The sequence below is a fragment of the Schistocerca cancellata genome, chromosome 2, assembly GCF_023864275.1.
Source record: "Schistocerca cancellata isolate TAMUIC-IGC-003103 chromosome 2, iqSchCanc2.1, whole genome shotgun sequence".
Taxonomy (NCBI): Eukaryota; Metazoa; Arthropoda; class Insecta; order Orthoptera; family Acrididae; genus Schistocerca; species Schistocerca cancellata.
Genome location: NC_064627.1, coordinates 63472506 through 63487310, shown reverse-complemented (window position 1 = coordinate 63487310; position 14805 = coordinate 63472506).

The window sequence follows — 14805 nt, the reverse complement described above, 5'->3', positions numbered from 1 at the left end:
AAGAGGAAGCCGCCTCGTAGAATTTTGCACAGAGCACAACTTAATCATAGCTAACACTTGGTTTAAGAATCATGATAGAAGGTTGTATACACGGAAGAACCCTGGAGACACTAAAAGGTATCAGATAGATTATATAATGGTAAGACAGAGATTTAGGAACCAGGTTTTAAATTGTAAGACATTTCCAGGGGCAGATGTGGACTCTGACCACAATCTATTGGTTATGAACTGTAGATTAAAACTGAAGAAACTGCAAAAAGGTGGGAATTTAAGGAGGTGGGACCTGGATAATCTGAAAGAACCAGAGGTTGTACAGAGTTTCAGGGAGAGCATAAGGGAACAGTTGACAGGAATGGGGGAAAGAAATACAGTAGAAGAAGAATGGGTAGCTTTGAGGGATGAAGCAGTGAAGGCAGCAGAGGATCAAGTAGGTAAAAAGACGAGGGCTAGTAGAAATCCTTGGGTAAAAGAAGAAATATTGAATTTAATTGATGAAAGGAGAAAATATAAAAATGCAGTAAATGAAGCAGGCAAAAAGGAATACAAACGTCTCAAAAATGAGATCGACAGGAAGTGCAAAATGGCTAAGCACGGATGGCTAGAGGACAAATGTAAGGATGTAGAGGCGTATCTCACTAGGGGTAAGATAGATACTGCCTACCGGAATATTCAAGAGATCTTTGGAGAAAAGAGAACCACTTGTATGAATATCAAGAGTTCAGATGGAAACCCAGTTTTAAGCAAAGAAGGGAAAGCAGAAAGGTGGAAGGAGTATATAGAGGATCTATACAAGGGCGATGTACTTGAGGACAATATTATGGAAATGGAAGAGGATGTAGATGAAGATGAAATGGGAGATACGATACTGCGTGAAGAGTTTGACAGGGCACTGAAAGACCTGAGTCCAAACAAGGCCCCCGGAGTAGACAACATTCCAGTAGAACTACTGACGGCCTTGAGAGAGCCAGTCCTGACAAAACTCTACCATCTGGTGAGCAAGATATATGAAACAGGCGAAATACCCTCAGACTTCAAGAAGAATATAATAATTCCAATCCCAAAGAAAGCAGGTGTTGACAGATGTGAAAATTACCGAACAATCAGTTTAATAAGCCACAACTGCAAAATACTAACACGAATTCTTTACAGACGAATGGAAAAACTAGTAGAAGCCGACCTCGGGGAAGATCAGTTTGGATTCCGTAGAAATGTTGGAACACGTGAGGCAATACTGACCTTACGACTTATCTTAGAAGAAAGATTAAGGAAAGGCAAACCTACGTTTCTAGCATTTGTAGACTTAGAGAAAGCTTTTGACAATGTTGACTGGAATACTCTCTTTTAAATTCTAAAGGTGGCAGGGGTAAAATACAGGGAGCGAAAGGCTATTTACAATTTATACAGAAACCAGACGGCAGTTATAAGAGTCGAGGGACATGAAAGGGAAGCAGTGGTTGGGAAGGGAGTAAGACAGGGTTGTAGCCTGTCCCCGATGTTATTCAATCTGTATATTGAGCAAGCAGTAAAGGAAACAAAGGAAAAATTCGGAGTAGGTATTAAAATCCATGGAGGAGAAATAAAAACTCTGAGGTTCGCCGATGACATTGTAATTCTGTCAGAGACAGCAAAGGATTTGGAAGAGCAGTTGAACGGAATGGATGGTGTCTTGAAGGGAGGATATAAGATGAACATTAACAAAAACAAAACGAGGATAATGGAATGTAGTCGAATTAAGTCGGGTGATGTTGAGGGTATTAGATTAGGAAATGAGACACTTAAAGGAGTAAAGGAGTTCTGCTATTTGGGGAGCAAAATAACTGATGATGGTCGAAGTAGAGAGGATATAAAATGTAGACTGGCAATGGCAAGGAAAGCGTTTCTGAAGAAGAGAAATTTGTTAACATCGAGTATAGATTTAAGTGTCAGGAAGTCATTTCTGAAGGTATTTGTATGGAGTGTAGCCATGTATGGAAGTGAAACATGGACGGTAAATAGTTTGGACAAGAAGAGAATAGAAGCTTTCGAAATGTGGTGCTACAGAAGAATGCTGAAGATTAGATGGGTAGATCACATAACTAATGAGGAAGTATTGAATAGGATTGGGGAGAAGAGAAGTTTGTGGCACAACTTGACCAGAAGAAGGGATCGGTTGGTAGGACATGTTCTGAGGCATCAAGGGATCACCAGTTTAGTATTGGAGGGCAGCGTGGAGGGTAAAAAAGACCAAGAGATGAATACACTAAGCAGATTCAGAAGGATGTAGGTTGCAGTAGGTACTGGGAGATGAAGAAGCTTGCACAGGATAGAGCAGCATGGAGAGCTGCATCAAACCAGTCGCAGGACTGAAGACCACAACAACAACAACAACAGCAGTTAATAAACATGGCTTGGATGGAAACTAAAAGTAACACAGTTCAAATTAATACCAGACATTATCAACAGATTTTCATTACATTGCGTGCCCTCAGAGTAATCGCCCCACATCTCGACGACCTCTCTCCACAGAGATGGAAAGCGTCGTTCTCTGTCAACACATTTATTTCTATCGATGTTTCGCAAGGATCAGATTATGTCTCCTCTTGTGCTGTTGCGCTTGCCTTGAAGAGGTTCCTTCATTTTGGAGAACAGGTAATTATCACAGACACTCGTATAAGGTGAATATTGTGGATGTTACAGTACGTCTAACTCCATGTAAGCAAGAGCTTCCTCACTGGATTCGCTGTGTGACATCGTGCTTTGTCATGAAGGATAGCGGGGTGCACTGCCATAAAGAAGCGTTGTTCTTCCCTCCGACCATTTGCCAGTTCAGTCTGGATCAATGGTTGTCGTTAACGTTTCCCACCTATAATGTTGGGCGACTTGAAGTGGCCTCCCGCACTTTGTGGCAGTGCATGCAGCAACTGACTCATACGCAGCCATCGCCACTCACAGCACTAGGTCAGCTGACCTTCTGCTATTAGCGGCAGACAGCGGGCATACTATGTGACGCACATCCTTCATGTTATGACAGTGTTCCCATTACTTGTGTCCAGCTCATATAGATTGCATGCCATTGGTTATACACACATGCTAAAAGGAATCCTCTCTACACAGTTGAGAATACACATTGCTTTAATTAATGGCAGTCCCCACAGCTAACTACTGCACTGTCAGAGAGTGCTGACATATTCCCTTACAATCATGATGGGTTTTACTCTCTCTGATCGATACTTTGTCCTCTTTGCAATCCTAGAATCCTGAAAACAGATCTTCATTTTACATCTTCAGTGACTATTCTGAAACACTTGTAAGAGACAGAACTATAACATATGGTTGGCAACGTAGAAAAAAACAGAACACTCTACCATGGCATTCATTAGAAATGTAAAATATTTATCTGGTTTCCGTACCTGTACTTGTAACCTCACCTAACCCTTTTTTAAGTTAGACCACTGCATCTTTGGTTGATTGGACTCACATATTTGTACGTGACATGATATGACAGTAATATATTCTTCTCTAGATAACCACTCAGTGCCTCTACCTACTGGTTACTTAAATGCATTAAAAATACTCTTACGATAGGTGTGCATCACATCAGGAAAAACATAACAGGCTCCATCGCTTGTGACGATCGGTGCTCCTCTATGCTGGCATCAGTGAACAAAACTATAACACATAAATCATCCTTATACTGTACTTATCCAGTGTCTCATCGGACGATTTCATCACTGTCATCTTGCAATACTATCTCAACAGTTTCAACCTTACCAGGAAGTTATTCACATTAAATTCATGTCAAAATTCCTCCCTATACTCCGTATCTTTCAGTTTGCAACTCCTGATGGCTTCAATCTCTGCAACGTTATTATGGATAGTTTCCCTCTTGCTGTATGGTCCATAGTAGATGTAAAAGAATTTTTTACTTGTAAACTTGATCATGTGTGCTCTATTTACTGTCTATTTCTAATCTGTTCTCTCATACGTTCAGTAACTACTGACAATTTTCGTCTCTGATGTCGAATAACATGTTCTATGTTCCATCCTCAGTGTTCAATGTCACTACTGCCTTGTACTCTGTTTCTACCAACAGAAACGCCACACTTGCTGTATATGCAACATAACTTTCCCCTCTTGATTTCATTCTTAATTCGCCTATTACACAATCAAAGTCACATTCACTAGAGTTGCCATCTTCTTCTGATAGTTATGATGTCACATTTATCTACTCTTTTGTGTGGAAAAACATATCAAAATTTTTCCGAGCCTTAGGTGACGTGTTACAATCTAAATATTTGTAGTTAATTTCTTCATCCTTAAATTCACTATATAAAACGTCTTCCCAACCATCAAAATCTTCAAAAGTTTCTTTGGACTCATTGTCTTGCATCATTACTTCTTCGTGTTAAGACTCTTCCTCCACTAGCCAATGTGATACCTAACATCTCAAATTGTCATTGCATGATTTGCCCTGATTGTCCTTGAAGGTTAGCTTAAATATTTTCCTGCCTAAGCGCACTAGCACATGCTTCTATTTCAAGTACAGCACCACACTGTAGAACTTGAGAAAGTCAAGACCAAGAATCGTCTTCTCCATCTGGTTCCATATAATCAGAAAATTGGCGCTAAGCATGTGTGCGTGACACCTGAAGCTGACTCTGACCTGCTCCTTTACTTCTAGGCACTTTACGTGTATTGCACTGTGTACACTCATCTCTCGCATCCTAATCATTGGCCACTTCTTACTCATAACACAAATCTCGTACAAACCTTCATGAAGCACCAAGAGTTGGTTGCCTGAATCCTAAATACATTGTACTGTTACATCTCCCAAAGTCACATTAATCACTGAATATGCAATGTCTGTTATGTTTCTTCTTTGAGTCTTCATAATGGACAAGTAAGACTCCTGGCAGGAGAATTACGTCTAGTGCCGAAGCTGAAGCCTTGGACATCACTCGATCTCTCCTCAGCTTGCTCTCTTCTTTATCTCCTCATGTATTCCTTAACGGATCTGGAACATGTACTTCTATGGTTTCTTCATCACCTCATCACTGACCATCTCATCTTCCACAATTTAACCTCTCATCTGTCTGATATGGACGTGTCCATAAACCAAGATTTTCATTCCTGTTCGATCTGTTGTCATTTTTGTGGGGTGAATGTGTCGCGTATCAGTTCACATTTGGAAGTCCACATTATGGCAACCCGTACGGTGTTTCCACAAAATGAACTGGTACTCAGACATAAACTTCATAATCGTAATCAAAATCATCAATAAAATGCAAAAATATCCCAGCACCATTCACCGCATCACTGCCCAACGTAGTATTTTGTTGAATACTGTTAGGTGATTGTGCTTTGCAGATCCATATTAGCTCTTCTCGTTCAAACAGCACATCCAGGCACTGGTTTCGTTCAACCATCTCTTTAAGATACTGTGTTGCACTAGGAAATTGGAACCCTGTTTAAGGCTCATCATAAAAATTCCTAGTTTCACATTCTCGTGCATCTCTTGCGCCAAAATTTGTGCAAAAACGCCCGTTTAAATTCCTCTTAAGTCCTGCCCTTTGCCGCGATCTCTAGAATCATGATGGATGTCTTTTCCCACTGATACGTGCAGTTGAAATTGATTTTATAACTGGCAGACCATGACCTTGGAAGTCCGTCCTGTAACCGCTGAATCAAAATTTTTGTATGGCGACTGTACAATATTTCTGGGAACAGCATGTACTTCTGGGTACTGGATCGCCGCCTGTATGACAGAGTTCGTCGGTTAATTGATGTAATTCATCTTCTTGCTTCCATCTATCTTCTTCACTCGTTAAGGTGTCTCTGTTCCTCATACAGTTTGCTGAACCACTGTTATGTTGTCTTTTCTTAAACAGTTCTACCCGCTCTTCATTAATACAACGGTGGATGACTTCCTGAATTCTTTAAACTCCAACAACTACCTGATCTTTCAAGTTTACAGGAACAGTCCTACCCAAACCGACATCACAACATAAAAACTCTTCTACTTGTTTCTTGACTTGTGTTAGGTTGGGCATGCCTTTGTCTTTCGGTCTTTGAAACTATCAACATCTTTGCATAATTCCTCAGATGTGTCTCTCATTTCTTGAGTTACCGCACCTAATTTATTATTTCAAATACTGATTTGTTCCTCTATTAATTGTTTTGTCTTCTCTTCAGATTTCTTAATTTCTTCCATGATTTTTTGTCTTGGCCATCCTCTTGTTACACGCTTGTATATGAACACTGAACTACTGTTTTAAACTGTTGATATGATGACTACGTTCCTTGAACTGTTCTTCAATTTTTGTGAAACGCACACCATTCTACTTGTCTTGGTGTCTGAAATTTTAATCTGTCCTTTTGTAATGCTCTTCCGCACTTTTATTTCGCTCTTCAGTTCCTTATAACCCATCCTCCATTTTCTGAGATTCTTCTGTCTTTTTGAACATCCTATACTGCTATTTCTTGTTTTCAAATGTCGTCTAACTCAATAAGAACTGTTGATCAAAAGGTGATGGATAAGAGGGAACTGGTGCATCCTTGTATCCAGCGGCAACAGTCTACCATTCCCTGTGACGCTATCACATTATTCTCTTCATATAGTAACAGAACGTGGGATTGTTCTCTGCTGATTTGCAAGTTATTTAATTCACTATCCAATAATTCTTCTAAATTATTCTCATGACTTTCTCTAACCACAATACTCTGTGTATTGCTGAACTTCCACATAAGTTTCAAGGTTTATAGTGACAGATGGACTCGCTTCTTCCCTATTAATTGCACTCATCTTTTCTGAACTACGTGCACAACATGAGTTACACTTGGCATATCCCAGCTTCGATGCAAAACAAACGCTTTTTCTTAATAACCAAATTACTGACCTACGCATGAACAAAATACAATGAAATCCTACTAAAACCACAAACCCAACCGAAAACTCTATTCACCAACCTTTTCTGTAAGAAAAACACAAGTTATTACAGTGCACCAGTTTATGATTATTTTAAATTCTTCCTACATGGAAGGGAAACTCTCTATAAGATCATGCAGACTTAAGAGAAGCAATGTCACGCAACAGAAAGCCTTACTGAAAGAAAGCTACTTGGGAAGCCCGAATTAAACACGAAAATAAAACTACTGGTCACTATAAGAATTTTGTTTATTACTGTAAGGCATTAAACAAATGAATTACACACCGAATTAAGCATGTAAGCATTTAGTAAGTGAAAAAAGCTTATAATTGTGGAATATAGCCTTTGCGTAGGTGCGTGGAGACATGAAACCATATGACAGACACAGACAAAGAATGCAAAAATGGTTAGTGGCTTAAAGAATGGACCTTTAGCAGTCTTAAATATTGTGGGCGTGGAAAACGACAACAGTAAGAGTTGGGAATTCTGAGTCCATCTCTACCCTGTACTTCATTGTAAGATGCAGACAATCCCATCTGCAGGTCCCTGCAATGATCTGAAAGAAGTGCTCTCTCTTCAGCACCCTGGAAACAGATGTACCCCATTCTCCTAACCCTGGTTCTGCCAGCGTAGAAATCTCTTCGGCCAGCTGAGGGCGATCTTGTGAGTTCTGACCAACATTAAATGCGTAAATAAGTTTAACAAATCCATACTCTTGCGAATTTTGTCATTGGTGACGTATGGGGTGATCCTTATTCTTCTTCTCTTCTTTCGATGCCTATCCGGTTCGGATGTTGGCGACCATGATGGCTATGCTTCTCTTGCTGATAGCAACACGAAATAGCTCTATTGAAGACATACTGAACCAGCATCCAAGGTTGTGAAACTAAGATATTCGTCTTCTTGCAGGACCTCTTTGGCTGCTGATTTTCGCTTGAGATATACTTTGTAGCAAATCATGTCTATTTGTATTACGCCTGATATGTCTTAGATAGTGCAACTTTTGACATTTCACCATCCTGATTAATTTAGGTGTTGTGTTCATCCTTCTCCAAACTTCTCCGTTTGTCACTCTCTTGGTCCAAGGCATTCTTAAGATCCGCCTATGAAGCCACTATTCAAAAGGCCTCCAGCTTCTTCTCCGTGTTTTTATTTAAGGTCAGTGTCTCTACTCCATATAGGAGGGCAGAATATGCATAGCAGTGCAAAAGCCTCATTTTTGTTCTTAGTTGTTGTGGATTTTGAAAGCTGCCCTCATTTTCTGAAACACACTTCTTGGTTTCCCGGTGCGAATATTATTAACGTTTAAAGATCCCTGAAGCAGTGTAGATGATGCTGAGACAAGTAACACAATACAAGACACTTGGTGCCACAAATGTCGGGGAATACTTCAAAACTGGATGACAAATGCTGAACATGTGATGTCACCAGGTGACATAACTTGCCGCACATACAGTGACTGGGCTTTTCGATCGTATGCTCGCTCGTGGAGTACAGTCCTACACATCGCTCCCCTGGGGTACTCTGTTTTAGTAAATATGGATTGATTCTTCATAGTCTTGTATGCAAGCAAGCACTACCGTATTACATCAGATTATGCAAGAACAAAAACAGAGTACCCTCTCAAAGCGAGGTAGGATCGACAAGCTCAGTCGATGCGTGTGCAGCGAGGTACATCATCTGGTGACGTCATATGGTCAATATTGTCATTCACTTCTGGGGTATTTCCCGTCATTTGTGGCCCTTTATATCCCACATTACATTACTTCTCTCAGTATCCCTTTCTCATTTTAGGGACTTTTAGGAGTTGAGAAGAATTTCCATACATAGTGGCCAACCAAAAGTCTTGCATATAGACACACTCAGGAAAATGTGCGTTCTACAGAAATAGTTATCATGAGCGAATCACAGTTCTTGTTACTCGGATTTACATGAATATTCTCTTAAGTGAAGTTATTTTGATATGCAACTACCTTACAACGCAATATCACAGAAGCAAAGATATTCTTTTAGCAGTGAACTCAACATTATGAATTATGGGAATCTACGACAAAATAAGATTTCATTCAGATTAAACATAAATATGTTCTACGCTATTAAGATAATTCGACTGTGATGGATCTTCGGTGAGTGGCTGATCTCACACTCTCCTCTTCTGAGTGCTACATATTGCTTCGACGTTTTATCTCTTCAAAAAGGGTTCCTCGGAGCATGTCCATAATGCAGTATTGTGGAACTCATTCCTCTCCAACGCCTGCTGTCCGGAAATGGGAAGCAGGTAATTCTCAGTTCTATACCTACTTAGGGGGCTGCATTCAGTACCGAACAAATTTATGGCCCTCTGGTCCTTTTAAGTTAACTTTCGTGTCATGAGCCAGCAAAAGGAACTCTTAAGGCTACAGAGAATAACAGACTCTCCCACCCCCTTTTTAGTAGTTTCCGCAGGTTAGGCATGGCTAGCGATATGACTGAATTTTAAGGGGATGTTTTTCTTTCTGACTGTATGCCACGCCAAGCAATGCAAAATTAACATGATAAAAATGTATGCCGTTCCATCTTTCTCGTGTCATTCTGATATGCAACTACTTTACAACGTAATATCATGGAAGCAAAGATATTCATTCAGCAGCAAACTGCACATTAAGAATTATAGAGATCTACTACCAAATGAGACTTCATTCAGATTAAATATAAATTTATCCGGCAGTGATGGGTCAGTTTTGATTACGTTTGTTAATACGAGAATGCACTGTACCTGGCACATCTCATCATAATACAACAAAAGAACGAGTGATAAATTCGAGCTATAACTGCAATATTCACTCGACGATTTTAAACCGTGGAATGTAAAATTCACAGTAAATCACAATTTATACCGGCAATGCACTTTTTGGGACATCTGAGCGTGCCACCTTTTCACATACCCAGGCCAAAGATATTATAAATGTGACTATCACGCACTTAATATAACAGAGTTACTCACATAGGGCTCGGTCTGTAACCGATTTTAGTATCCGACTTTAGGGCTCTTCTCGTAAAAGAAACGTCGGTACATGAATGAAGACGAGTCAAACTGAGCTTTTATCTCTAAATTTTTTTTTGGCCACGATTGAGTAATGTTATGATTCGTAATGCTGCCTTCCGTGTAATGAACCAGATTTGAAACACATTAATGCCCCCACGCTGTGGCCCTGTAATTTGCCTGTGGCATCATTACGTTCACCACAGAGGAAACAGACTCTAGCGAGGGCAGCGTCGGTAATTTGCTGCAGTAAAACCCTGCCCGTTTATGAGCCATTCGTAGCAGCCGGCCGCTTGTCATTACGGTCCTTTTTTGTCGCTTACGACTGCCCAACCCATATACCGACGAGGAACTGCTATTTGATAGCACCCACGTCCTTTGTTTCTGGCTCTTGCGTGGTAGTAAAAGTCCACGTTATTTGCTGAGTCCCAGTTTTTTGAGGTTTCGTCAAACATTTTTTTCCAGGTATCCGTTGGCAGTGAAGCACACACATTCAGATTTGAAGGCGTCGGTAAACATGAATATAAAAGTTTTCCATCAGCTAATCCATTGAATGGAATATTTTACTTAAGAATTGTGGCTCTTCGTCTGACAGCGGGTGTGGGAATTACATGCGTTAAATCGAGTGCATTCATCGAGTATTAACTTTCATAGAAGGACATTATATACACGATGTGCCATTTATTTTGACGACCCCAAATGACTTTTTATCCGGGAGTAAAATAAAACCTAGCATTAAATTCTAACTGTAGTACGTCCTCTGTTCATTTATTAAGGACTTTTGCCATCCGTCTTTTATGAACAAAAAAAAACCGTTGCATGAAAACGACCCATTAACAGACATAATTTACATTTGGTTAACGCCTTATCGACTATACGCTTGCTGCACGAGCCTCTAACATTTCCTTCTGTTTTGTGCGTCCATTCTGTCCATTCAGAGCTCTCGTTTACCCTAGCTGTATGATTCCATGTGTAGTCTCGCCACTGAATACTCGTTCTTCGTTTTCTTCTTGCTCCAACCATTTTCCTAGAAAGTGCTGTTGCAGTTAGTCTGCTCTTTCGACATTTTTGCTATGCAACCAGCCCATTCCAGTCAAGTCCTCTGTAGCACGATATCACTATGTTCGTACAACCCCCGCAGATTATTTTACCCTATTCTTCATTCCATGATATTTCCTACAACTACAGACCCTAATATTTTTAATTCTTTCGTTTTCAACGTTTACTGACTTACCTAGGCCATCCCAAATAGCTTTTTATCTAGCAGCAGAATGAAAAAAAAATGTATCAAGCAAATGTTGTTTCGCTACCAGGGAACATGTTAGCTTTCCTTCTAACTTTGTTCGTTATGAAAATATGAACAGCAGTACCGGCATGTCTTTTCTAAATAGCAACCAAAATATTTTTATTCGGTAATCCGCATCCTGTCTTCAACGACTGTTCACTATCGTATCAAAGCGCACCATTCACGTAAATAAGACGTTATTAGAAACGTAATACTGACCTTGACTTCCTGCACTAACGCACACTGCATGTACCCCTGGGTATTGTAACTCGTCTGCTTGCTGGAGGAAAATACACAACGCATATTCAGTCAACGGTCTTCATTTACAGCTGATGGTCTGCGGGACTTTTGTGTACACCAAGGAAGAGAAGGTAGAAATGTTTCGTATCGTCTAAAAGTGCTACAATGATGTACCAGATGTGCCAGTATTGTAAACAAGAAAATACGGGGGGCATTCAGTAAGTAATGCGACACATTTTTTTCTGAAAGCAGGTTGGATTTATTCAGGATTCCAGTACCCCGCATTAATTCCCCACTCTTATGGCTACAAAACCCTACTTTTCAACGTGATCTCCATTCAATGTGACGTCCTTACGCCAGCTCACCTGGAGGGCCTGTATTCCAACATAGTATCACTCTGCTTATCTGTATTAGAGCCAATGCCTTCCTGCATCAATAACCTGCCCATTATCCACAAACTGCCTCCCGCGGAGTGTAGCCTTCATTGGGGTCAAACGGATGGAATTCGGATGGTGCGAGATCGGGGTTGTAGGGTGGATGAGGAAGAACACTCCAATGAGACAGCGGTGCATCTTGAGGGAGGACATCAAATCCCTTCAGAGTCCCACAAGACCGTCACCATGATTTAATATCTGAGTCTGCGGCTTTTAAGTTTTTATTCGGAGGAGACATGGTGTGAGGTACTACGAGGATTGCCGTTTTGTTTCCGGTTCAAAGTGATAAGCACAGGTTTCGTCGCCTGTGACGATGTTCGACAAAACACTGACTTTGACAAAACGCGCGAGCACTTCGTCACAGATGGTCCTTACTTGCCTACTCTTCCGACATTTTGGCTACGTGATCAGTATTCTGTTAGGCGGCGAGGAAACCAGGGGTTACACACCTTTGAGTATCCCGAATGGTGGGATAGTGTTGGCACTACCAACAGAGACGTCCAATTGTGCACCGAGGTGTTTGATTGTGATCCATCGATCACCACAAATGAGAGTGTCCGCAAGTTCCAACATTGCAGTAGTGACAGCTGTACACGGTAGGCCGACATGTATGAGATCGCACGGGTTTGCGCGATCTTATTACGAGGATGTCAGACTCCTCGCCGAACAACTCATCAAGCTTTTGTTCACAGTCACGTCTCCGTAGATACTCTGCACGCCCCTTTGAATATCTGCGATGATCTCGTTTTCCGCCAAAGAAACTGAATGACAGCTTTCTGCTTGGAACACACATCCATCACAGACGCCAGTTTGAAGGCTAGGTAAATCGTTCCCACCTATCGGAACTTCACGAAACTATTATGGCTGAAGCGGCAATATTACAAGATGTACCTCAACAAATTAAACATTTTTTCAACAGAAAATGTCCGAGAGAAAAGAGTGTTGTATTAGTTATTGAACTTCCCTCTTATTGAACTTCCCTCGTTACTATTGCTAACTTTCAGTCTGCATAGACGAGTAGCATTTCTGCCTTCTCACACTGCGCTTCATCTAAAGAGGGTTGACTGAATGACTGCTGAGCATTTTCGCCGTATTTCAATTTCATTATTGTCAACTGCAGCAAGTGGACGAGCTACTGTGCGGCAGAGCAACACAGTACAGATGTGTTTTGTATTACGGTTTTAAGAACACCATGTTTGCGTGCATGGTAGACAATTTCTGAACAGTTATTGAGGACAGTAAATATATGGCCGGAAAATAAATGTTGGGTGTTATTTTTTAAAAAAGATGTATTTCTGTTCGTATCACTCGTAATGAACAAATCTGCAGCGAAGAGAGATGTGGAAGTTAATGTCCCTTGGCAGCTAAGCAACATTTCCTTAATTGTCTTGTCTCTGAATAAAAAGTTATTTGCGATGGTCAAAATTAATGGGGCACCCTGGATTGTTGTTTCACATAACACGACGAAACATCAAGAGCGATAGATCGTAGACAAATTCCCATTTTGTTAGCCTTTATGTACTTTTCAACCCGGTTAATGGTTAACGTGCGTAAGACTCACATCGACTAGTTCGTGACATGTGTTGTACCTTCGGCAATAATCTTAAATGCTGACCATTTCTTGGTATCACTTGATAATGCCCTGGAAGACCGCGTCGGATCAGTCGTGGTCTATCAATGAATTTGTATCTCCTAACTTATGCTTATAACCCCGACAGAGCCACAGATTTCACATTTAAGCTGACAGCAACTGTTAAACCTAGCGCAAATAAGTTGTTGAAATTAATTTCATTCAAGTCCTATCCGAATAAATTTGCTAAATGTGTTACTCTGCTCTATGCCATAATGAATGATCGATACTTTTGGGTACTGTCCGTCCAACTTAGTAGACCACGCCATAATCTTTTTTTATGTCTTTGAAACTTTTTTGTACGAGTCTACTAAAATAACTGAGTAGGTGAAACTTCTTTGTGTCTACTGGAACTTCTTTGTGTTTACTGAAACTGCTGAGTGTAACTGAACCTACTGTCTCGTTACTTATTTTTATCGTTTCAACACTGACCTACGGAATATTCCCTAACAATGACAACTCAAACTTAACCTATTCATTTATTACCCACAATATACAAGCCCGAAGCAATCTGACTGCTATACAATGACAACATGACTTCAAATAATTAACTCAAAAGAATGGCCCTGAATTGGAAGAAATCCTAACAATAACCTATACCTTTTCATAAGTTTCTTACCTCACAGAAAACCTTCATAACACGAACTACAGCAATTACAGCAAGCAGCAACTACAGCCAGCTAAATAAAAAGATTCTAACTACTATAGGCTCTAACTACTAGGAGGAATATGGTTACCAAAAGAAAGATTTTGTTGAAGAGCAAACAATGTATTTATTAGATTTTACCTCGTTCATGTGACAACCAGTTCCAAAATTTGTACAGTCGTCAGTAATTCCACTGCCCAAACATTTCCAACTACATTCATCATCATTATACAATGCATGTCCTACCAATACTGAGTCTCCACGAACACATGCGAACTGGTAACTGCTGTTCAACCACAGAGTCTCTTACCGAGGGTGCAGAGCGCTGTCAGCGATATTGGTTACAGTGTGTAGCGCTGCTAACATACAAACATATAAACAGGCCACTTTCATCTTGCTTCGAGTTAATGTATTAGGAAATCAGATCATCTCTGGTGGCAATGAAGGTAATGTGACAAAAATTTCACACGCCGAAAGAACGTTCTTGTAACATATGTGATACGCTATTTACTATAGATATCAATACATAAAATTGCATCGATAATTCAGTGATTTCAGAACTTAAGTGTAGTATTCCAATCACGAATACATATACCCCTTGACATAAATTGTGTGCTACACATATTGTCGTTATTACAGTATA